Source organism: Acinonyx jubatus, chromosome A2, assembly GCF_027475565.1.
Source record: "Acinonyx jubatus isolate Ajub_Pintada_27869175 chromosome A2, VMU_Ajub_asm_v1.0, whole genome shotgun sequence".
Classification (NCBI taxonomy): domain Eukaryota; kingdom Metazoa; phylum Chordata; class Mammalia; order Carnivora; family Felidae; genus Acinonyx; species Acinonyx jubatus.
In genome coordinates, this window is record NC_069383.1 from 126236715 (window position 1) to 126263832 (window position 27118).

The following is a 27118-nucleotide window of genomic DNA, read 5'->3' on the forward strand; positions in this document are numbered from 1 at the left end:
AGACAGCCCTGAGTCTTAATGAACTATGGGTAGGAACTGCTGTCCCACTGCATTCCTTCCTCAGAGCAAACCCACACTTCCAGCGCCACCGGCAGAATGAATCACCTCACCGTCCACTGTCCCTGGGCCATGACAGTTGAAGGGTGAGGCCCTGGATTGGCCTTTTCTGCTGTCACTAGCCTTTCTGTGGCTGCACTTTCTCTGGGTCAGGTAAAGTGTTGGCCGTGGACTCAGCTTGACAGCCAGGCATCTGATAGTTGAGCACGGCTCTCAGCTAAGGCACACTGGAGGCTGGTTTCCAAGATGGCTTAAACACAATTAACTTTTCATTTGACGCGGCCTGCCTCTCTCAGCTCCTAATGTTCCCTTAGGACCCAAGATCCAATAAAGTCCAGCCTGTGACTAAGAAAGCCAAGCAGAGAAACTGACCAAATATTGTTCAACCCTACATTATAAACCTATGGGAAAGGAGTTTAATTAAAGACCACAACAATTCTTTGGGGAAATGTTTCTTTTATTAACCATTCCCGCCGAACAAAGCAGCTTTAAACAAACCCTGACTGCCTGAAAATTGTATATGCCCAAGATTTCTTTTTTCTTCTTAATCTGTTCTGCTTTTTGGTTATTTGGTCATTAGGAAAATTAGAAGTATCTTGGACCCAAGAAATCCAATTTAAGTGAGCTCATTCCACATTTATAAATATGAGCAGATGACATTTAAAACAGACAAACCAGGAGGGACGGTTTTAAGTGTGAAATTGTTGTTCAGCATAAAGTATTACCATAAATATACAGAGGAGCTATTTGTGGATCAACTAACAAGTTCAAGGCATTTCAGTGAAATCTATGCACAGCCTGAATGTGGATACGACATTTATAAATGTAGAGGAAATGCAATTCTTTTACGCTCTAGTGTAATAAAACCACTAGTTAGTGTCACTGATATGATAGCCCCAATTGCAAAAGAGTGAAAAAGCAGAAATCAAAATGGAAGAACCACATCCAATGGAACAATGAAATTAGATTTTAAAGTATTATTGGAAGATAGTAAATACCACTGAGGAACAAAGACACGAGCGTATGAATTTTTTAAGACTCAAGGAAAGTCAGAGGATATATAAATTTAAGCCCGACCTGTGAGGTACGTGTGAACATTCCAAGGCCATGCAATAAGTTGGAGGCACATCTTATGTGGAGACTCACTCTTGAACAAAACGTATAGGACAAACAGAACAACAAATGAGAAAATGAGTTGTTCACTTTTCTCAAAAATGCCATGAAAATATGCAAAGAAACAAACATTCTGTAAGCATGGAAATTATTAAGCATGTGCTGTGAAATTCTACCTGCAACGTTTTCATTATCAACAAATGCACTTGTTTCTAAATTATGCATATAATATGGCCCTCTTCCTAGGAAGAGGAAGACCTTCCATTGGCTTAAACCCCAGTGAGTTACATGTGGCAAATCTTATTTTCCAAATACGGTTTCCCGAATATCCCTCATTCCAGATGCTCTTTTTGCAGTGAAACCTTGCAATGCCCTATCAGGTGGCAGAGTCTATTTCCCTAGGTGCTTGAATCCGGGCAGGCTCCAGGAACAACAGGACAGAAATGACGTTCTGCCAAGTATGCACATAGCCTTTAACTGAGGCAGTGCCTTCCAGTCCCCACCTCTTTAAAGTTAGCTGCCACACAAAAGTACAATTACACTGACACTAACTTGCTCTGAGTAACTGAGCCATATGGAGAGGCCTACCAGGGTGTGGAAAGAAAAAGAGGCCAAAGAGCACTGTTGGCAGCAGACATATGATTGGAAAGGCCATCTTGGAAAGGGATTCTCCAGAGGCACAGCTGGTGGCCTGCAGGTCAGACTCATACTGCCCCACCAAGTCTTTCCCAAACTCCCAACCCCAAAAATCAAAAGCTAAATAAAACGGTTATTTTAAGCTACAACCTGGGTCACTTTCTATGTAGTAGTAGGGAACTGGAACATTAGCTTTCCATTTTTATCTTACCCAGAATTCCTCAGTTGAAGTCTAAGGTTTTTACCCTTCTCTGAGATTTTGAGTCGTACAACTTTCCAATACTTTAGAAATCCCAATGCCACGGATATCTTAAACAGGTATCTTAAAACAGTTTTTTATTCATGAATTAGGATAAAATATCTGTGTTCTCAAACTGCCTTCTGAGGACCACCTTTACCTCAACAACTGGGGTTGTTTGTTAAATAGATTCCTGGGCCTCACCTCAAACACAATGAGTACTGATCTCTGGGGGAGGACCTAGCAACACTGACTTTTAAGTACTCCCCTCATACCCCACACACCTACATTCTAATTTCATGACCCTCTTAAGTTCTGAGCCTGACAATAAGCCTATTTCCAAGGCAACCTCCAAAATAATTTTAGAGTTAATGTGGCACGCCATGGTTTTCTCTACCATGGCATAATATTTCGTATAATACTACGTAACATAAAGTGCATTCCTTGTATCCACCCTCTGTAGTTAAACAACCATTTTATCTACAAAATAAACTTGCTATATTAATAACAGTAGCTCCGAACAAGTCTACTACTCATTCTTTCTGGAGGAGACAAATCAGTAGTAAAATTCAATTTAAACAAGCGTTATTGGGTAATTACAATACACACAATACCTTGCTAGATGGTGCTGGTGATATCATAAAGAACAGAGGGCAACTGACCCCTGGCAACTCAGTCTGTTAAGGGAAACAACCAGTTACCTAAACAAGGATTCCCATTATGCAGATGGTAACAGCACTACAAAAGAACCATTCTGCTCTACTTGGCACCTAAGACCTACAGATCTTGAGCAAGGGTTGGGGCTGTGTTTGCAAACAGATGTGAGAGGAGTCTTATTTTCAATCCCCAGAACTTCTTCCTCCAGGATAGAACTGTCACAGAGCATAGTCAACCCTTTCATAATAGACTAGGGAGGAACAATGGTTAATTGAGACGCCCAGGGCCACACATCAGCAAAGCCAGGAGGTCGGTTACAAACTATTAATGATACAGGTTAATTGTTCAATGACTTCTGTCAACATGATGGCATCCCAGACTTCTGTGTAGGAGTGTCAAATCCCAATGAGGCAAGAGACAGGCCCAGGTCACTCACTCACTCACACACACACACACATACACACATACATTTAATAAGCAACTAAATGCCTCTAATACCCCTATTGTGATGCCATGACTCTCTCTGTGGAGGCTTTCAGGACTAGAAGAGATGAAGAATATGGTATCTTGGAGTTTGAGCCAAGTGAAGGCAGACCATAGCAATCACAATTGTTTATGCTTTACCTATCTGGTGCTTCTACCTTACTAAAGGCTTCCTGTACTTTCTTCCAATCCTCACCATCATCCTGCGAGGTTGACTGAGCAAGTATGTTAGATTTTGAAACTGTGAGATCAAAGGAGGTTAAATAACTAGTCTTAGATCACACAACCATGGCAGCTTGAAGGCCAGAATTCCCCAGTGATCTGACTCTAAGCCCATGGCTCTTTCCAGGGAACATTAGAAGTTGGTGGCTGTGCTGACAACCAATATTCAGAAGTGCATTGCCTACTTGAATAGTACTGGATGAACCTATCTTGATAGTTCTGACTGATGGAGAGGTATTCAGACATTCAGGGCTTCAACTTACAGAACACAGGTCTCACTCTGCTTCTTAACAGTGGGATTTTACCCAAATCCCTTCATCTCCCTAGGCCTTGGTTTCCTCATCTGCAAAATCAGCATGACACACTGGAACCATCAATATTGAAGGTTATGTTTTGGAGAAGTTGATTTGTAGGTTTTTGTCTCTGTATCCCCCTCCTGGAAGCAGAGGCAGGCTGATGTCACAGCCTTCCCTGGGTTGTGTAAAGGTCCACATCCATGAAAGACACAACACTAGATGGGCCAAGGAAGAAAACAGCTCTGGAAAGAAAGAAAAAGGACGAGGAATGCCCCCAGACTAGGAAGTGGAAAGGACTGTTTTGGGTCCTGGGAATAGTGTCAGTGTAGACCCTGCTTCTTGACTGTGCCCAGGGAAGTAGCCAGATCTCAGAAAAGATGGCTGTGGGGAGCATAGGGGGATAGGAAACCTCAGGACTCCTAGCTTGGTCGAAGAATGGCAGGGAAGCAAGGAAGCCAACAGAACCAAGGGTTCTAGCAATGGACACTGGAAAAGAGAAAGTAATCTGGGTGGGCAAATGCAACGCCCTATCACTCCAGATGTTTTATGGTCAGTGCAGGTCAGATGACAGGGGGACACAACCTAAAAATGACCAAGGCACTATGGTGCAATTGAAGTGCCTTACTCACAAATTCCTTTGCAGCCAATGTTGACACCAGCAAGGAACACATCACTCTCTATTCTGCTGAGTCCAGAGGAAATACCTTAGTGGCCTGAGGGACCACGTTCGATGAAAGAGACAACAACGTATTAGGTCCATCAAGGGAAAAGCTGATCCCGCCCTCTCATCCTCTGCTCTCTCCAAACATCTGCTCTTTGACTATGATGACAAAGTCAGTCTTACCGTGGTGAAGACTACCATGAAAACAACTCATCATTGGGTTGTCTCTAACTTCAAAAGACCAGTGAGTTGAGTTGCTTTCCGGTTACCTTTAGTTTCCCCAGACCACAATCAATGTTAGCCACCAAAAATTCTAATGCAGCTTTCCCTTTCACCTAACAAGGAAGGAGATTGGGTGTACAAAGCTGTTTCATTGGGACCACCAAAGAATTTTTATTAGCAGTTTCATCACATTTAACTAGCTCCTTTAGTAACATAAAGAAAATCTATGTCAAGAGGTTTGTCAGGCTTTGATGGATGTTTTCATTCCGGGAGTGTTATTACTGCTCTCCTTATGTGGCCAGCCTGCAATGGGGAGTTGGAGCTTATTAGACGCCATACTCCATCTGCCACCATGCCCTGCAGCTAGGATATTGCTGTTCAAGCCCAACGCCAGGCTTCGCAATTACACAGTCTGGCTGAACAGAAAGGACCAGCAATTGCTTCAAGGAGGTTTTCTCTATCTCTTTTACTCAGAAAATCCTGAGCTTTTTAATTGCTGCTGGTCTGTAATATCAAGAAGAGTTGAGAAGAAACCAATTTGTTTGTGATTTGGCCAGTCCAATTGTCAGTGCTTTGTTCTGTGTTTAACAGGCTTGATTCTGTCATAATCAGTGATCACAGCGCCTAGGAGATGAGGGCAGAGAAACATACTACATATTGGCCAAGGCTTTGGTTCCAAGATTTCATGCAAAGTCCTTTTTTCTTTTTAAACTTTATTTAAATCCAAGTTAGTTAACATATAGTGTGGTAATGGTTTCAGGAGGAGAATTTAGTGATTCATCACTTACATATAACACCCAGTGCGCATCCCAACAACTGCCCTCCTTAATGCCCATCACCCATTTGGCCCCTCCCCCAACCAACACCCCACCAGCAACCCTCAGTTTGTTCTCTGTATTTTGGAGTCTCATGTGGTTTGCCTCCCTCTCTGTTTTTACCTTATTGTCAAAGTCCTTTTTATCAGTCTCTTTAATATAATTTGTTTGATATTAAAGCAACATATTCTCCTTGAAAACATCAGAAAGATATATGTTTTTACAAGGCTATAATGTCACCCATAGTCTCTGTGGCAGTTTATAGTTTCTAAAGATGGCCACAGAGGGTGCCTGGGTGGCTCAGTCAGTTAAGCATCTGACTTTGGCTCAGGTCATGATCTCAGGATTCATGAGTTCAAGCCTGGCCTCAGGTTCTCTTCTCTCAGGGCAGAACCTGCTTCAGATCCTCTATGCCCTTCTCTTTCTGCCCCTCCCCTGCTCACTCTCTCTCTCAAAAATGAGTAAACATTTAAAAGGAAGGAAGGAAGGAAGGAAGGAAGGACGGACAGAAGATGGCTACACACACACGCACATGCACCCCATCACTCAGGTTCCTCCTACACTGCAATGCTGACACTTTACATTAAGAGTCCATGTTCCCTCCCCTTGAAATTATGCAGATCTTTGTAAATGTACCGACCAATCAGAATTCAGTGAAAGTGGTGCTATGTAATTTCCAAAGACAGGTCATAAAAGGATATGTGGCTTCAGCTTCTTCCCCCCAACCTCCTTCCAACCCTGTCTCTCCCTTTCTCTCTTTTCCTCTTCCCATTTCCCCACCCCACTCTTTAAACATGTGCTTTGGGAATCCTACTATAACATAGAAGGAAGTCTCCATACTGGAGAGATTACATGAAGAAACTAAATAGGGGTAGTGAGAGATACATAGAAGTCCAGCTTTGCCAGTGCCCACCTGTTTGACTGTCCCCTGCTCAGGAACCAGACATATGGGCAATCCTTCAGATGACACCAGCCATTTAGTCACCCCAACTCACACCAAGTAAAACAGAGATGAGCTTTGCCCATCAAACCCTGACCAGATTACACACTTGTGAGTCAGATAAAATGCTGTTGTGGTAGGGGTGGTTATTGTGCATTAGATAATGAAAACAACATCAACTGCAGATAAAGCACTGTTAACATGTTGGTATACATTACTATCAAATAATAAAAGGACTTCTTGCTTATTCTCAAGTGAAGAAAAAACTTGCTCAACCAAGCAGTTTTTGTTTCAGGTAACTTGTTTTATAAGTTACAAGTTCGGAATACAGGACCTATTTTCTCCAATGCAGCAAGTTATCTTGGTGGGCCAGGCCACAGAAACCTGCTGAATCTCAATCTACCTATAGAATGGATGGCACTACAGTAAGAGCTCTACAGAACAGTCCTCCCACATGGGGGGGAGGGGGAGGTTTCTTCCTTCTAGTTTTTTTAAGAATGAATTTAGCCTTAAGAATTTTTTATGCCAGGATGGCTCACTATCATAAATAATTTAAGTTCATGCAGTAAATGCTAAGGAGTTCAAGGAAGGACATATCACTGTGGATTGTAGTTGGTGAGGTAAGTTTTAAGGCTTATGTTCACTGAGAAGAAGAGGGGGAAAATGGGCAGACAGAAAGGGATCATGGCGGCCATCTCTGGTTTTCTTTCTCTGCCCAATATCAACACCTATGGTAACCACATGTTCCTTGAGACTGTGCTACTCAAAATGTGATGCACAGACCAGCAGCATGAGCATTCCCTGAGAGCTCATTAGAAATGCAGAATCTCAGGCCCCACTCAGGGAACCTGTTGAATTTGCATCTATATCTACAAAGATCCCCAGATAATTTGTATGTATGTTACAGTTTAAGAAGCAGGTCTACAGACATTCACCTTTCCTCCATTAAGTCTATGTGTCCTGGAGACCTGAGGGTCCTTGTGATCCTTGGGTGTGGCCAATCAGTAACAGACACAGCTCAGGATTAGGCACATGACTCAGGCCCAACCAATGAAGGGCACGTGTAAACTTCTGCAGACATAGTACAAAGAATGGAAAATTTTCTTTGGGATTGCTAAACTGTTAAGATGAAAAGCACAGGGGCGCCCTTGTGGCTGAGTTGATTGAGTGCCCAACTTCTGATTTCGGCTCAGGTCATGATTTCATCGTCATGGGATTCTCTCTCTCCACCCCTCCCCTACTCACACTGGTCCTCTCTCACTCTCTCTCTCAAAATAAATCAATTAAAAAAAATAAAAGCATAAATTATGGTCACAGATGGAGTTTGAAGGTTAATGTTTAAATACCAATCTTTCCCCACTCCTATATACAAGCCTAATTAAGAGAGACTGACAGAGGAGTCAGAATGACAGAGAGAAACGCTATCAGCCTTATGCTGGAGAGTGAAGCTTGACTTCAAGTCAAAATTGTACTCTCTAACTTTACCTCTGAAAACTGTAGGCATCATCCTCTCAGGGGTACATCCAGTCCTAGGAAGCTTTCCACACAAATGCCCAAGAATATGAACATCCTGAAGACAGTTCATTCCAAAAAACCAAAGATTGCTGAGGTCCAAATATCAGTGGATGTAGCTCCTTCTCCCTCGTAAAAAATGTGATGGGGGTTAGGAATTCTCTGCCTCCATAGAAGTGGAAGGAGTCAGGAAAGAAGCATTTCTCCCTCCCCCAAAGCTAGCATTGCCCCCATGTAAGAAAAGCCAGCTTGAGAGTGAAGGCACCCTGAGGCAAGAGATGGACAAGCCCTTGATAAAATCGTGTGAACAACTGCAACCACTAAAGCCAGAAGTTATGTGACCCAATAAATTCCCATTTGTGAAGGGATCCTACGGCAGACATGGCCACTTCCAGTGGCACCAAAGGGGAAGTTACAAGGGACATTTAAGGATCACAGAGAAGAAGCTTCTCTATTACTTTTTTTTTTTTCCTACTGATATAATAGGTTTGGTCCTAAAGTTAGAAAATTACTGTAAAAACTCAAAAGTGAACTGATGACTGTATTCACTAATTACTAGTCACTAGTATATTGACAGTGACTAAGGCAAAAAGTAAAAGGTCAGTGTTCCCCCAAATCTCATTAGGTATGGCTGAAGATAGACTTGTGTACTCAAGATTTACTTGCTACATGGGAAGGTGGTTTTTAGAGAAAAGGTGTCAGGGTAAGTAAGCTCCACAGAACTTCTCTTCCCAAAAAGCGGTATCTCAATGTTCCTTCATCCACAACTCCTAATTCCAGCCTTTCCAGTGATTCCTGATTATGGTTTCTCACCTTTCCAAATGGAATGGCTGAAGCATTAAACTTTCTGACCAACCACCCTGTACTGAAAACTCACACATAAGTTTCTAAAAGTTTTACTTACAAAAAACAGGCCAACATAGTACTAAAACATCATGCCTAACTTTTCTTTTTTCACATATACCTCACCCGGGAAAAAATTACAGATTTTGAAGGGTGGGCTTGTTGCATACAAATAGTGACGGAGCTTCATAGTGACAGGCACTATGGCATAGGCACAGGCATAGAGCCAGGCAATGGAGGAAGCATGGTACTTGAGGGAGACCTGTTCTCATGGAGGTTGAGGCTAATCAGAGGCAGAACCACGGCAGGAAGCCTGAGGTGGGACGACCAAGCAACAAGGAGGCTGTCCGTGCATTGCAGGAAATCAAGCGTCCCCCATCCCTGCCACCAAAGGCCAGTGTTACTCCACCTCCAATTATTATGACAACCATCATCACCCTGTGTGTACCCTTCCAAATAGGACTCCCTAACAGCAGAGGCAGATCCAAACATGAAGCAGAAAGTCAGCCAATTTTTGCATAATCTCAGTGTTTCTCAAAGTCTTGAAGCTGGACCTGCAAAGAGGGTCCCTCTGGGTTCAGTGGCTGTGGCTTCCCAATGATATGCCTCTGCCCTGCAGATGAGAGCACCAGCATCAAGAACTTCTACCCAGGACTGGAACCATGTGACACTGGAGACAGACCTGGGATGAAGAATCAGGCATGCCTAGAGCAGGGCCCAGTAACACTTACCAAGTGAATAAATCCAGCCATACAAACCAACAGTAGGCTCACAGTCAGGACTGGCTACACAACTGGGGGACCCAGCTCAGGATGAAAATGTGGGCCCCCTTATTTGGAAATTATAAAATTTTGAAAAACTATTTAAGATGGCAATGGTAGAGCCTCAAAGGAAGCACAGGGCCTGTGCACAGGTCACACACACATGACATTGCCACCAATCAAGTCAAATAGCAATCACAACAAATTCACATTATTAAGCGCTTTCACATCCATTATTTGGTCTGTTCTCACAACCTTGCTTTCTCCTGATCAAAGTGTAGCTCTGAGGGTATGTAAGTTCACATCCAGGAAGGAGGGAGGGGAAATGGAACCAGGTTTCCCCATTGTTTGCACCCATGAATGTTATTCTGCAGCCATGAAGGCTTAGTCCCTTGTCCTCCTTGCCAGGCACAAAACTAATGGAAGGGGACTTAAACTGAGCTTGGGAACCCACCCCACTAGAGATATTGTTAGCTTGAAATAAACATGAACATCCACAGCATTCACAACTTTGATGCGCTTCCTCTTTGTTTGTTGCTAAGCCCCTTTCCACTGGAATACTGTATTTAATTTTAGGAAACCTCTGGTCACAAAATGGTACCAATGATTTGCAATGAATTTTAAAACTATGACCTGGCTGACAAAGGAGATTTAGTTAATTCTTACCCAAAGCCCTCTGGATATTGCTGCGGAAATGTTAAGCCAAGTAAATGGCTGACTGGCACAAGAGTACAAACCCTGGGCTATCATACTGTTCCTACAAATGACTTTGCCAAACCATCCTATCTTTGCTTGGAAAGACAGAGCACAGCCACGTTCAGAATGTGCTGCAAGGCAGGCTGGGGAAAATGGCAAGAAAGAAAAACTTTTGTGAACTGCCCTCTCTGAATGCAAAAGCGCCGCATATGTCCTCTCAGGATTTGTCGAGCTTTCCAGACACTGCATATTTAGACCTTGGACAGTTTGAAGGGAGGGAAATTGGGCACTGCTCCATCCCTGATGATCTGAGTCAACTCATTTAAGCTTTCCTCAATGTATTACAACCTATACTTATCAGTGAATTACGGTATTTGCAAAAAACACTAACAGAAATCCAAAAGCAATACTTGCTATAGTAATAGGTGGGCCCTGCCCCCCACCACCACCACCAAAAAAAGCAGCAAAGTTTCATTTAAAGCTCCTAGACCTTAGGCTACACACACAGAGACACTTGAAAAGAAGATAAGGAATACACGAGTTTATTCTGAGATGCAAACAAGAGCATAAAGCAAACAAAGCAAAACCTATGAAGTGAAAGAAGGCGGCGGATGGAGCGGGGAGGGATCTGGTGAGAGAGCACAGTTACCCAACTGTCAGCACAGACGCAGCATGAATTACAGCTTACGGAACAAAGAGAATAAGATAGAAGCACCAGAGATATTTCATCATAATCTACATAGACCACTGAGTTTATTTGGTAGTTAAGGAGGTAATGACTTTCTTTCAAACTCATTTTAAAAGTTCTTTTTTTAATGATGGCGATAAATGTTTTTTAGTGCCGGGACTATATTCACTAGAGTGGCCACATGGCCACATTCAACCCTGGCTAAGGATGCTTAATGAGGTGACGCTAGTTTCGCTAAAATATTCTGTGCTGCTCCACAATCTCGCAGTTAAGAGAACTCTCAAGGTATGAAGACAATATGGGGGAGAAAAAGGGGGATTTTACCCTGTATGTGAGGCCCTCCCGGGTTTGTCTTAAGTATATCATCAACTGTTTCTTTCCCATGAGGCCTGACATGGCAGGGATACTTAACAGGGGCATAAAAACAAATTAACAGAAGTAATGTATGAAATAAGCTTTTTGCCAGTATCTAATGATAACATCACATTTTACTAAAAGGTTGGTTGATATATTTTAACATTAAAAAGTGTGGAGTTTAAGGGCTATATGCATTAAGAGAGTCTTGTCCATCCATCAACCTACAATTTAAAAACAACCACTAAGATGAAAAGGAACTTGCAGGGGCGCCTGGGCGGCTCAGTCAGTTAAGCCTCTGACTTTGGCTCAGGTTGTGACCTTACCCTTTGTGAGGTCGAGCCCGACATCAGGCTCTGTGCTGACAGCTCAGAGCCTGGAACGTGCTTCGGATTCTGTGCCTCCCTCTTTCTCTATCCTTCCCCTGCTTGTGCTCTGTCTCTCTCAAAAGTAAGTAACATTAAAATTTTTTTTCAAAAAAAGGAATTTGCATGCTGTCTCTCTAGTTTGATGGGAACAGGTTGCATCTCCAAGACTGAAAAATTAGTTCAAGTTTTCTCTATTAACCAATTATCTTACTAAGAAATATCACTTTTAAAAATTTCTTCTTATCAGATGCCTACACTACCAAGTCAAGCTGTATTTTTTTAATTCATTTTAACTGTGTGTGAAACAGGTCATGTTTTTGAGGCCCCACAGCTCCTATGAGCTTTTAGAAATTTGAGTTTTCAAGCAAAACAGAAAAAGATGTATCAGGTGAAGAAAATGCCTGAAAATTGTACTTAAAAATCCATTATTTCACTTGCAGTTCACCGCATGGATACACATTTGTATTTTAGGTTTCTATTTACTCCAACTAAATCTTCACATTATAATAATATAATGCAATAAACACAAAGACAGTGCATGGAGGTGGAAAAACAAAACCAAACCTTGAAACTCAATCTGTATCCAAAAGTAAACAAATATACCTAACAGTAAAGAAGTGGACATACTACAGGCTGATGAATAATTAAACAACTCAAAATCAAACCAATGGGGGGAACAGGCTGCTTTAAAAAGAAAATACCACAGACTTAAAGGCATAAATCATGATTTATAACCCATTCCAACTTTGACCTCACAGAAAGCAAGAAAGATCAAAGGTGATGTTTCATTATGTATGTATTCCTCGACCAAACCATTATTCATCAGTCTTCATTTTGAAAGATATATACAGAGTATGTATACATTCTCATAGATAGAACCATCGTAGGGAAGTTTTTATGTTCAGAATTTATCATAAAATCTGCAGCTAATAGCACAATATGCCTAATTTGTAATTTGCCTGTCTCTTCCCAGATTTATAGCATCACAGCTTTGCAGCCGAAAGATTCAAGCTGCAATGTACCATGGGAAGATGGCTGACAATTCAAATACAGTCACTGTAATTCTACAGAGACCTTATTATTTAATTCTCTAATAAGGATACCACGAAGCAACCACTACTGCCACCACCATTCACGCACATGCGGGCACCAAGACCAGAAAATTCTATTTGGAAAGATTGCAGTATTGTTCATTTCTAAAACGAGGTCAGGTATAAAAGATTTGAGGTGGCACTGCTTTTTTAATTGAGAATTCTTCCATTAAATTACAGAATCCTTTTGTTTATGTGTTTTTGTCAGGGAAAGTTTAAATGACATCCCGAGTTTGCCCCTAAACCCAGGATACAATAATCTGTGAGTTAAGTAAACAGTGAAACTAGTACTTGACCCCAAATGTAGTCTTTAAACATCTAGGATATCTCCAGTTACTATAACTGGTATCACAGCAGTCCCAAATCTATTTAAACCCATTTTAATGTTTCCGGGACGTGATACAGTAAGGTGGTGTGCCTCTGTATTTGGGGAGGAAAAGAAAGGGAAAGTCACTCATCAAAATAAGCTATGTCTTGCAATGTGGACAGGTCTGAAGAAGGCCCCAAATTTCTGGACTGGCACCCAAACCGCATGGCACAGACCCCGCCAGTGGTGTGGCACACCTGAGCTCCCAGGATATTTTCCCCCCATCCCTCAGAGAAGCCACAGGCCCTGGACTGGTCCTCCTCAGCCATGAGCACCCTCATCAGTTTACCTAGATGGGAAGATAGTGGGATAGTAAAATTTTCCGAATTGACATTCATCAGAAGATACATTGTGATGGTTAATTTCATATGTGAACTTGACTGGCCATGGAGTGTCCAGACTAGACATTATTTGTGGGTGTGTCTGCAAGGGCATTTCCAGATGAGATTAGCATTTGAATTAGTCAACTCAATAAAATCCAGTATAAGTGGGCATTATTCTATCTGTTAAGGGCCTGCACAGAACAACGGCAAGGAAGAAGGTATTCACCCCTTTGTCTTCTGGCCTATTGGAGCTGAGAGATTTCGTGTTATCTTCTCCTGCCCCTGGACTGGGACTTAACACCACTGGCTCCCCGGTTCTCAGGCTTTGGGACTTAGACTCGAATTATATCACTGGCTTTCCTGGGTCTCCAGCTTAGAATGTGTATCCTATTGGATCTGTTTTTCTGGACAATCCTGCCTATACAAATGTTAATGGGTATTACATGTTCCAAGGTCAAATTAGGTTAGTAAATTTGGAGTTAGACCCCAAAGCTCTATAGATTTTATTATTTTAGGGCTTTTCAGAGCCTCAAATACACTGTATACTGTGAGTCCCTAAAGGAAGATAATCCCACATAGCTTTTTCCAAGTAGATACAACCACAGATTTTTTTTGTTTTTATCTTTTTTTGCCTCACAAGACCATAGTTCTCAGTGAAATACCTCAGGAATGAGAAAATAAGGGAAAGTCTTTGGAACTGCAAAGATGTGAGATACGGCCCCAACACCATTTCCTACCATGTATGTTCTTGAGCAATTGACTCGGAGCCTCAATCAACCCAGGTGTAAAATGGCCATCTGGGGAGGGTGAGTGGTGACCCTAAGTAGCACCTCTGGAAAAAGGCTTCCTGACCTCAAGGCTGCCATTCTAGACCTTGGGGTCACACAAACGTGAATCAAAACCCATCTGTGCTACATTTCCAGATATGAGACCTTGGCATTCACTTCAGCATCTTGGGCCACAGTTTTCTCATCTGTAAACTGACTTAAGTGAGAATATGCTCTTGATTAAGTGTCAAAAAATAGCAATTACTCTCAGACTTTCACCCGAGAGGCTGGAATAGGAATAATAACCAAGAAGAACTACCATTCATTGGGCATGCGGTGAATATTTATCCCACTGTGGCTGCCCAGTTTGCATATCCTCAACAGTGACCCAATTCCCTTTAGGGAATCACCTCTTCTATGCTGTGTGTGGTCTTAGCAGGGTGGTTAATGCAGCAACTCACACCCATTATGCAAAATGAAGTATAGGGCTCTTTTTTTCCCATTCCCATATCCTCTGGTAGAGACAGAGGGAGCCACATTACTTAAGCTAAGCCAAGGGCATTTTCTCTGCCAGGACTCTAAGTCTTGGGCAGCATGAGGATACAAGGTCATGGTGGGAGCAACAGGAACATTCTTATGACCATGAAAGTACCTGCCTCCTACCTGACCCCAATCCTAACCTATAAGGTTAACCCAATCAATTCACCTTATTAGTATGAAACCAGTATTTTTTTTCCAATGTCATGTCATTGACATTGGTTCATGTCAGCAGATACCAGTCTTTAACAATTTAGGTCTGTTCCTTGACAGAATCCCAGGAGGAAGATGGTAAGGACAAAGAATATCAGTAAGTGAAAAATAAAACAAACATGTGCCTCATCTATGGTTTTCATTGGACCACTTCTAAAAACAAATATTCAGAATGTATCCTTCATAAACCTATCAGAAAAAAATGGAAACTTCTCTGTAATTGAAGGAGAGGGAATTTAAATCAGACAATTGGTTATCCAAGGGAGGAAAGAGCTAAGAAGCCAATATAGGACATTGAGGCAGTCCCAGAGATCAGCAACAGCAGGAAACTATTACTTCCCTGAATAAACAAAGATAAAAAACTGGCCTTGAGGTGTCTGTGTGGCTCAGTCCCTTAAGCTCCAACTCTTGATTTTGGCTCAGGTCATGATGTCACGTTTCGTGAGATCAAGCTCCACATCAGGCTCTGTGCTGACAGCATGGAGTCTGCTTAGGATTCTCCTCTCTCCCTCTACCCCTCCCTCCCTCACTCACTCTCTCAAAAATAAATAAAATAAACTTAAAAAAAAAAAAGTGGCCTTATCCCAGCCCAGGGGTGGGGTCACCAGCAGACCTTCCATCCACAGATCCCATTGGCCCAACCCAGCCAGCTGATGCAGGAACTTGAGAAATTCAGTCTTCAGGGGTCACCTCTCTTGCCCCAGGTTGGATCCCATAAAGAAGGCCCAGGACTAGCAAACAAAGCCTCACACATAACCGTTGTGCCTAATAAGCTTTGATTTACATGATTCATGTCTCCTTGGCTTCCTGGATAAACATATTTCATCCTTCCTATGAGACAAAATGCTTTCAGACCCCTATCTCTAACAACTGAAGGCCCATTTGTTTCCCAAAATAAAAAACCAAAACAAAACAAAACCAAAAACAAAACAAAACAAAAAACCTGCAAAAACATCTTCTTTATTTCTCCTCCAGAGGTTCTACGGACTTACTATTCTCAGAGACTCTTCATTTCGGGAAATATTTTATCTCACAATGAAAACCAAATGTAATACACTTGCTGTATTTATTTTTTCTACAGTAAAAATAAAATCTCTAAGAAGTGAGTGCTAGCAAGAGAAGGATGAATGTATAGATCTTTCTGGTCTCATCAGAAAAGAGATATATTTTTGAAAGGAGGTACTGTATGGAATTCAGATTCCTTCCACCAAATTTAATACTATTTTTTTTTTCTCCAGGGGAATTTCTGATGAGATTGTCCAGCTAAGGGACCATCTCCTAATGGGATTAGCTGATCAAGATTACCATGTGCTGTTAAGCAGCCACTTTAGAAGAAAATGCAACTAGGGGAAGGGAATAAAGAACAGCCAGTAACCACGACTGGCTGGCAGGGCCGAGAGAGCGAGATTGGCACTACTTCTGTCTCTGGTAGGAAGAGGAAGGGCTGGTACCCTTGAGCTCCCCCTAAGGGACTCAAATGACAAAGACGTCCAGTCTTGATGTAGACCATTTAGCAGGGTCACAGGCATTCTGACTGCGGTGAGACACACAGCCAGGGGTCTTCCTGGCAGCTGAGAGTGAGCATGCCAAAGGCTAAGTCAAACTCACTCCCTCCGGTGAGCAACACCAGGCTCCTACGTTCTTGGTGGTGGCGTAGGGGGCTCCCATGCTCAGACTGAGGATGTCCTCCACCAGGCTACATTTCCCAAGAATCCTAACTCCGGCCCAGACTGCCCTCAGGAATCTTCAATGGAGAAAAGTATTGAAAGAGAAACAATCATGAAATATATCAGAAATAGCTCAAAACACCTGAATCCAAAGCAATCCTTTAAGCAGGGATGTAACAAAGCCCATGGGGAGGGCTGGGTGTGGGGTCGGTGACCACCCCCAAGTTCAGGCACTAAGGAAGGGCACTCACTGCAGAGAATTTTAAAACAACAATAAAAACTGCCTGGTCTTCATTTTATGACCACCATGAGCTGGCACTTCTAAACAATGTCAATGAAAATATACTCTGCCCTTAAAAAAACAAAAACATCACTTCCATTGGTCAAAATTCTAAACAGTTGCTAAACTAACTGGTTTACTAAACTGAACTGGTGACTCAATTCAGTTTTAGTAATACATAAGCTTCAAATCAGCATTATTTTGCTATTTATCTTTTAATAAACATCATATTCTATATGAATGTAAATTCTGAAAATGAATTATACAGTCATTCCCAACAAACAGGAACTTGACTGCATGTGTTGGTTTCAAGATCAAGTTCCTAATGGTTTGAGCTTGTTTTGTGCAGTTTCTACTTCCAGCCCCTTGTGGTGTCACACAATCCTGTGTTTAAACAGAAGCTTCAAAACAAATAAAGGCAACATAACAGATACAAAGACCAAGAAACAGAATTTGAGTTACTCGAACTATCATTCAGTATATCCACTTGGGTATTGGTGTTTAAATTTTTCAACTGCAAAGACCTTTGAAAGCCACTAGAATCCAACACGAATAAAAAAAAAAAAGACATAGATGAGGTTGTAACTTTCTGGAATTTGTGGTGATATAAAAATTTTATGGATCCCAGTGAAATTTAGCCTTGTGTTTAAGAGTTCTCCCAACTAGGAACGCCTGGTGGCTCAGTTGGTTGAGCGTCCAACTCCTGATTTCAGCTCAGGTCATGATCCTAGGGTCGTGGAGCCCCATGTCAGGCTCCACGCTGGATACAGAGTCTGCTTAAAATTCTGCTCTCTCTCCCTCTGCTCATGCTCTAAAAATAAATAAAAATATATATATATAATGAAATGAAATAAAATAATTTATCCCAACTACCTGCATATCTGTTGCTTCATGTAAAAGAAACGGTTTGAAGTTAAAACAAAAAAACATTCTGTGGTCAACTAGGAGTAAAGCTACATTAACAAAACCAGCTCTACCATCCATCTACTGAACCTGAACCCGTGAAGATAAACTTCACTGAAGTCATCAACAAATTTGCAGAAGCTTTGAAAGCAAAAAGTGTATTTATTGCTTCAAAGGAGTATAAGGATTCTCCCCCTTTTGTCAAAAAACACAGTATGATTGGGGCCTCTGGGTGGCTCAGTCAGTTAAGCGTCCAACTTCAGCTCAGGTCATGATCTCACAGTTTGTGAGTTTGAGTCCTGCGTCAGGCTCTGTGCTGACAGCTCAGAGCCTGGAGCCTAGTTGGAATTCTGTGTCTCCCTGTCTCTCTGCCCATCCCCCACTCATGCTCTATCTCTTTCTCAAAAATAAACATTAAAAAATTTTTTAAAACACACAAAATGAACTACTGGAACCTCATGAAAATAAAAAGCTTCTGCACTGCAAAGGAAACTATCAACAAAACTAAAAAGCAACTAACAGAATGGGAAAAGATACTTGCAAATGACATATCAAAGGGCTAGTATCTAAAATGGATAAAGAACTCACCAAACTCTACACCCGAAACACAAATAATCCAGTGAAGAAATGGGCAGAAGACATGAATAGATACTTCTCTAAAGAAGACATCCAGATCGCCAACAGGCACATGAAAAGATGCTCAATGTCACCCCTCATCAGGGAAATACAAATCAAAACTACACTGAGATATCCCCTCATGCCGGTCAGAGTGGCTAAAATGAACAAATCAGGAGACTATAGATGCTGGACAGGATGTGGAGAAACGGGAACCCTCTTGCACAGTTGGTGGGAATGCAAACTGGTGCAGCCGCTCTGGAAAACAGTGTGGAGGTTCCTCAAAAAATTAAAAATAGATCTACCCTATGACCCAGCAACAGCACTGCTAGGAATTTACCCAAGGGATACAGGAGTGCTGAATGCACAGGGGCCCTTGTACCCCAATGTTTACAGCAGCACTTTCAACAATAGCTAAAGTATGGAAAGAGCCTAAATGCCCATCTACTGATGAATGGATAAAGAAGTTGTGGTTTATATATACAATGGAATACTCCTTGGCAATGAGAAAGAATGAAATATGGCCTTTTGTAGCAACGTGGATGGAACTGGAGGGTTATTATGCTAAGTGAAATAAGTCATACAGAGAAAGACAGATACCATATGTTTTCACTCTTATGTGGATCCTGAGAAACTTAACAGAAGACCATGGGGGAGGGGAAGGGGAAAAAAAAGTTACAGAGAGGGAAGGAGGCAAACCGTAAGAGTCTCTTAAAAACTGAGAATAAACTGAGGGTTGATGGGGGGTGGGAGGGAGGGGAAAGGGGGTGATGGGCATTGAGGAGGGCACCTGTTGGGATGAGCACTAGGTGTTGTATGGAAACCAATTTGACAATAAATTTCGTATTAAAAAAAACACACAAAATGATTTAAAGTTTTAATCCATTGCTCTTTTCCTTTGTGATGCAGTAATATTTTGCTTTATTTTTCAAGGGAATGATTATAAAGTCAAAAAAAACATTTGGAGTGTCTGTGTTTCTTTTCTATTACTACTGTTTCATTTCATAATTGTTACTGAAAATAATTTTGTTGCCTAGTGAAGGAAGATCTCAGATACAGTAGGTGGCTATTGCAGGTACGCCTTTACCAAAGAGGAAAACTTTTTGTTCATTTCCCCCCACCATCAGTTTTCAATAATAATAATAATAATAATAATAATAATAATAATAATAATAAAGAGCTTGGATTCTTGATTTCTTTTTCTCAAAAAACTCTCTTCTAAATTTGATTAAAAGCAAACTCAGGTTTCACAGTGTTTCAGGAATGCTTAATGGAGCTTATTCTGAAGTACCACTAATATCCACATCCTTTCTCCTAGGATGGATTTCCCACACTGAAACCAGATTTCCACCTTCCTTTTGCCTAAAGATGTATCATCTTTCCATGTCAGAGAGAGACCAGATCTCATTTTATCAGCTCTCACTCCATGACCAGTCTCCCTCTCAGCAAACACAGTGTTTTCATAACCTACCATGCTTTTTCTGCTTTATGACTACCTCAGTCACACAACAGTTCCTGGTACGACTCCCTATGGATATGACAAGAAGCCCATCACTGTCTGAATCCTCCAAGGGCTTTGTTCAAAATGCCAAACCAGAGCCTTTGGACATCAATGAATGTAGACAGAGCCCTGGAAGTAAACCTCAAGTTTGGAACGCCCTGACTTGAGAGATTGGTGAGTAGGACCTGAGAACAAGTCCATTAGAACCTGGGCCTTGATAAAGTTCACAGGATTCTTTTCATTTCACTGAACTTCCTGGTGAAATAAATCTATTTTGTTCTATGAAGTCACTCAACTGGGAGACATCCTAATGCCATTCTATAAAGTCCCTTCAATTGTTGGGGGAACATGTGATTAATTCACTAACTTTAGTATCCAAGAAACTAGGATTGGAATCCCAGCTCCACCATTTATCAGCTCTGCCATGTTAAGGTAAATTCCTGAATCATCTGAGCCTCACTGCCTCACCTGTCAAATCATGACGCCACCTGTGACCTCTAAAAGGGGTGCAAGAATTAGGTGAGTAAATATATTTAAAGCATTCACATCAGCACCCGGCATACTGTAAATGCTCAGTAACTGATGGATTCATGGTACTGTTATTATTTGAACAAAGACTGTCAGTGCAAGACTGAAAGAAGATAAATGGATGGCACAGAATAAAGATTACTCATGTGACAAAGGATGTCAAATAAATGTCATTTAACCAAAAGAAAACATGTGGTGGCCACTGGCATGGCAACTATCAAATTACAGCAGTCACAACAGAGAAAAATCTACATCTCTAGTGTGTCATGTAGGTACTGATTAATAAGATCCCCATGGGAAGGTCTGTGTTTTTATTCATCAAGGGCCAGCTGAGGAAAGAAATGAGAAGGGCAGAGAGAAAGGAGGAGGAAGAATGAGAAGGAAGGGAGAGAGAGGGAGAGAGGGAGAGAGAGAGAGAGAGGACAGGAAGGAAGGAAGGAAGGAAGGAAGGAAGGAAGGAAGGAAGGAAGGAAGGAAGGAAGGAATTTCTTTCACTAATCTCCAAATTGCATCTCATAAAATTTCATGGCAATTAGGAGGGAGAACCAGTATGGAAAGGAGGCGACAACAGAATTATTACAGAGAGGCATCTCCAAGAACCCCACAGTGCTTTCTCCTCTTAGAAAGTGGTCCCCCAAAAAGAAAATATATGGTCATATAGACTAGATGTCTTTAATAACTTCCTAAGAGGGAGTACTGTAAAATTTAAATTTTCTTAGCAAAATCTAGATTTGGAAGACTGAAACTCAACTGTGCCAAAATATTAATGGAATTGTGTCACAGTAGTAGAATCGAGCAATTTTTGTTTTCTTTGTACTGTTTTAATCTTTCAAGAATTGAAAACATATTACTTTTTTAATCAAAACTTGAACTTCAATTTTTAAACTGATAAGGAAAATTTAACAACTACCTAAGGTAACAGGAAAGGTGGTTCAAAATGGCAGCACAGCAAGACCCTGCAACTACCTTCTCCAACAGACACACCAAATCTATACCTACATCTAGAGCAATTCCTCCTGAAGAACTGAAGACTGATTAAGTAGCCTCTGCACAACAAAGGATAGAGAGGCCAGAGAGAGAAGGGTAGGACAGATGGAGACACAGAAATGATGAGAACCCAACCCCAATGAGACAGCCTGCATTAGGGAAGGGATATAACTGAATAGCCCACATGCAGACTCACCTGCCCTGGGGCAAAGTACATAAATAGTGGTTTAAAAGGCAACTAGACTGTAAGTGAAAGAAATGCATTTAATAACCCTAGATCATCTGCCAAGTGGGCAGAAAACTGCTGGAACTCTCTCTGTGGTAAGAGGCATTGGTGAGCACCATTTTTTACATTCCCCCTCCACCATGATGACCTAAGTAGGAGCAGGGTTCAGCATTCTAGACCAGCCAGCTAGACTAGGGCCCATACCTGCTTCAGTTCTAACAATCCCAACAAGGTGGCCAAGGTGAATTATAGCCTGAGACACCCAGTCCATGCCCACTCCAACTCCAGCATCCAGCTAGGGGGGGGCCGTGACATGGCCAGTCTTGGGACCTCCCTGGCTCAAAACTGTTCTAGCTCCAGCTGGCCTGCCAAAGCTGTCAGGCATATGCAGTCCACATCAGCTGCCCAGGTCCTACACGAGGTCACTCCTTCAGGAAGAGGTAGCTGTTAAGCCAAATTCAAAGACATCAACAGAGAAAGTCAAACAAAATGAGAAGACAGAACAGTATGTTTCACAAAAGAACAAGATAACACACGAGGGGGAAAAAATCTAATGAATTAGAAATAAGTAATTACCTGAAAAAGAGTTCAAAATATTGGTCATAAAGATGCTCCCTAAACTCAGGAGAAGAATGGAGGAACACTGTGAGAACTTCAACAAAGAGTTAGAAAATATCAGAAAGAACAAATGACAGCTGAAAGAATACAGTATGAAGACACTAACATAAAACACGGGATGGGGGGAGGACAAACATAGTGCTTTCAGAATGCATTAAACTGAAGCAACTACCAGCTTGAAACAGACTGCCATATATATTTATGAACCTCATGGTAATCACAAACCAAAAACCTAATAATAGAAACACAAAAATAATGAGAAAAGGAACCCAAAAATAACAGTAAGAAAACCATCAAACCACAAGAGAAGAGACCAAGAGAAGAAAGGAAGAGAGAGGAGCTACAAAAACAACCAGAAAAACCATAAAATGGCAATAAGTATATACCCACCAATGAGTACTTTAAATTTAAATTGATTCATGCTCCAATCAAAAGACAGAGAGTAGCTGAATGGATGAAAAAACAAGACCCAATTGCATGCTCCCTATAAAAGACTCACTATAGATCTAAACACACATGCACACAAAGTGAAGGGACAGAAAAAAGTAGTCCATGCAAATTGAAAATAATGGTGGTATAGCAATACTGTTATCAGATAAAATATACTTTGAAACAAAGACTGTAACAGAAGACAAAGAAGGCATTATATAATGATAAAGAGGTGAATCCAAAAAAAGGATACATAAATAGTTTATGCACCCAACAGAGAAGCACCTAAATATATAAGGTAAAATTTAAAAGACATTAAGGAAAAAATTGACAGCACTATAATAAAAGTCAGTGACTTTAACACCCTACTTACATAAATAAATAGATCAAGACAGAAAATATGGAAACATTAGCCTTAATGCATTAGAGCAGATGGACTTAACAGATATATACAGAACGTTCCGTCCCCAAACTGTAGAAATATACATTCTTTTCAAGTATACCTGGGACATTCTCCATGACAGGCCACATGTTAAGCCACAAAACAAGTCTCAATAAATTTAAGAAGACTGAAATCTTATCAAGCATCTCCCCCAACCATAGCTGCATGAAACTAGAAATCAATTACAAGAAGAAAACTGGAAAAAACACACACACACACACACAAACATGAGGAGACTACACAATGTGCTACTAAACAACCAATGGGTCAAAAAAGAAATCAAAGAGGAAATCAAAAAATACCTTGAGACAAATGAAAATGGAATTCCAACCTTCCAAAATCTATAGGATGCAGCAAAAGCAGTTTGCAGAGGGAGGTTCATAGCAATACAGGTATACCTTAAGAAATAAGAAAATTCCAAATAAACAATCTAACTTTATATCTACAGGAACTAGAAAAAGAAAAACAAAACAAGCCCAAAACTCAGGGAAGTAAATAATAAAGACCAGAGTAAATATAAATGAAAAACAGACTAAAAAAAAAAATCAATGAAACAAAAGCTGCTTCTCTGAAAAGATAAACAAAATCAATAAACCTATAGCCAGACTCATCAGGAGAAAAATAAATAAATAAATAACAAAAAAGAGAGAGAAGGTCCAAATAAAATCATAAATGAAAGAAGTTAAAACTGACACCACAGAAATACAAAGGGTGATAAGAGATTACTGTGAATAATTAAGACAACAAATTGGGAAACCTAGAAGAATGGGTAACTTCTTAGAAACACACAACGTTCTAAGACTGAATCACAAAGGAACAGAAAATCTGAATATTTTCCAGAGCAATTACAAGTAATGAAATTCCATCAGTAACTTAAAAGCTCCCCTCACCTATCCCCCCAAAAACTTTCAAGACATATGGCTTCATAGTTGAATTCTACCAAACCTTTGAAGAATTAGTACCTGTCCTTCTCAAATTGTTCCAAAAAACTGAAGAGGGATGAATGCTTCCAAATTCATTACCCTGTATACCAAAACCAAAGACACTATCAAAAGAAAAAAAAAAAAAAAGCCCAATATCCCTGATGAACACAGATTGGAAAATGCTCAACAAAATCTTATCAAGTTGAATTCAACAATACATTGATGGGCATTGAGGAGGGCACCTTTTTAGGATAAGCACTAGGTGTTGTATGGAAACCAATTTGACAATAAATTTCATATATAAAAGAAATTTTTAATATTAATTCCAAGTAGAAAAAAAAAATAAAGGGAATTATACTGGTAAAAAAATAAATGAAAATAAAAATAAAAGGATCAAACACCACTATCAAGTGGTATTTATTCCTGGAATGCAAGAATGGTTTAATATCCACAGATCAACCAATATGACACAGCACATTAACAAAACAAATAATAAAGATCATATGATCATCAAGAGTGTGTGGGTGGCTCAGTCAATTAAGCAACCGACTCTTGTTTTCTGCTCAGGTCATGATCTCACGGTGTGTGAGTTCAAGCTCCACATTGGACTCCATGCTGACAGGAGCCTGCTCGGGATGCTCATTCTCTCTCTCTCTCTCTCTCGCACGCTCTCTCTGGCTCTCTCCCCAAAAAAAAAAAGAAATTAAAACAAAATCATATGATCATTTCAATAGACAGAGAAAGAGCATTTGACAAAATTCAACATCCATCTTTTTATGCTAAAAACTCTCAACAAAATGTATATAGTAGGAATGTACCTTAAACAAACAAACAAAAAAGACCATATACAACAAACCCATAGCTAACATCATAGTCAACAGTGCAAAGTTGAAAGCTTTTCTTCTAAGATCAGGAACAGGATAAGGATGCCCACTCTCATCACTTTTATTCCAACATAGTATTGGAAATCAGTTAAGGAAAAGAAGTAAAATGTATCCTAATTGCAAAGGTAAAATTGAAGATTACGTTGAAGATGTAAAACCATCACTATTTGGAGATGACATGATACTATATAGAGAAAACCCTAAAGACTCCACCAAAATACTATTAGAATAAATGAATTTAATAAAGTCACAGGATACAAAATGAACATCAGAAATTGGTTGTGTTTCTATACACTAATAACAAACTATCCGAAAGAGAAATTAAGAAAACATCCCATTTACAATTAGAAATATTTTTTAATATCTATTTATTTTTGAGAGAGAGCAAGCAGGCAGAGGAGGGGCAGAGAGAGGGAGACAGAGAATCCCAAGCAGGCTCTGCACTGCTAACACACGAGGCTCAATCTCACCAACTGTGAGATCATGACCTGAGTTGAAATCAGCAATCAGACACTCAACCAACTGAGCCACCCAGGTGCCCCACAAATGTATTTAAAAGAATAAAATACCTAGAAATAAATTTAACCAAGGAAGTAAACAACCTGAATCCTGAAAACTGTAAGACATTGATGAAAGAAATTAAAGACAATACAAATAGGGAGCCTGGATGGCTTCGTTGGTTGAACTTCTGACTCTGGATTTTGGTTCAGGTCATGGTCTCGCAGTTAGTGAGTAGGAGGCCTATGTCAGGCTCTGTGCTGACAGTGTGAAGCCTGCTTGGGATTCTCTATCTCTGATCCGCGCCCCCCCCTTCCCTTCCTTCTTCCCTCCCTCTTTCTCTCTTTCTCAAAATAAATAAACTTCAAAAAAATTAAAAGACATTACAAATAAATGGAAAGATATACTTTGTTCATGGATTAAAAGAATGTCGATATCGCACAAAGCTATCTACAGGTTCAATGCTATCCCCATTAAAATACCAATGGCATTTTTCAAAGAACTAGAACAAAAAATCCTAAAAGTTGTGTGGAACCACAAAAGACCCTGAAGAGTCAAAACAATCTTGAAAAAGAAGAACAAAGCTCGAGGCATCACACCCCCCAATTTCAAACTACACCACAAATATACAGCAATCAAAACATTATGGTAGTGGCATGAAAACAAACACACAGATCAACAGAATAGAATAGAGAGCCCAAAAATAAATCCACACATATACGGTCAATTCATCTATGATAAAGCAGGCAAGAGTATATAATGGAGAAAAGACAGCCTCTTCAATAAATGGTGTTGAGAAAACTGGACAGCCAGTTGCAAAAGAATGAAACTAGACCACTATTTTATACCATATACAAAAATAAATTCAAAATTAATTGAAGACATGAATGTAAGACCTGAGACCATAAATCTCCTGGAAGAAAAAAATGAGTAGTAAGCTCAAAAAAGTTGAGTATTTTTTTTTTTTTGGACCAGTCTCTTCAGGAAAGAAAAAAAGCCAAAATAAACAAATGGGACTACATCAAAGTAAAAAGCTTCTGCAAGGCAAAGGAAACCAGCAACAAAATGAAAAGGCAACCTACTGAATGGGAAAAGGTGTTTGCAAATCACACATCTGGTAAGGGGTTAATGTTCAAAATACATAAAGAACTTACACAACTTTGTATCAAAAGTAAATAAGTAAATAAACAACCCAAGTTTTAAAACTGGGCAGGAGACCTGAAAAGACTTTTTTCCAATGAAGGCATACAGATGGCCAACAGGCACATGAAAAGGATGCTCAACATCACTTGTCATCAGGACAATGCCCATCAAAACTACAATGAGATATAGCCCCACATCTATTAAGTTGGCTATTATCATAAGGAAAAAATAACAAGTGGTGGCAGGATGTTGAGAAGAGGAGGCCCTCATGCACTACTGGAAGTCCTGTAAATTGGTGCAGCTACTGTGAAGAACAGTGTGGAGTTTTCTCCCAAAATTAAAAACAGAACTACCCTATGATCCAGTAATCTCAATTCTGGATATTTATCCAAGAAAACAAAAACACCAATTCAAAGAGATGAGTGCACCTCTGTGTTTATTGCATCATTGTCATAATAGCCAAGACATGGAAACAATGTAAATGTCCAGCAATGGTTCAATGGATAAAAAAAGATGTGCTAAGCACACGCACACACACACACACACACACACACACACACACACACACAGGAATATTACTCTGCCATAAAAGAATGAAATCTTGCCATATGCAA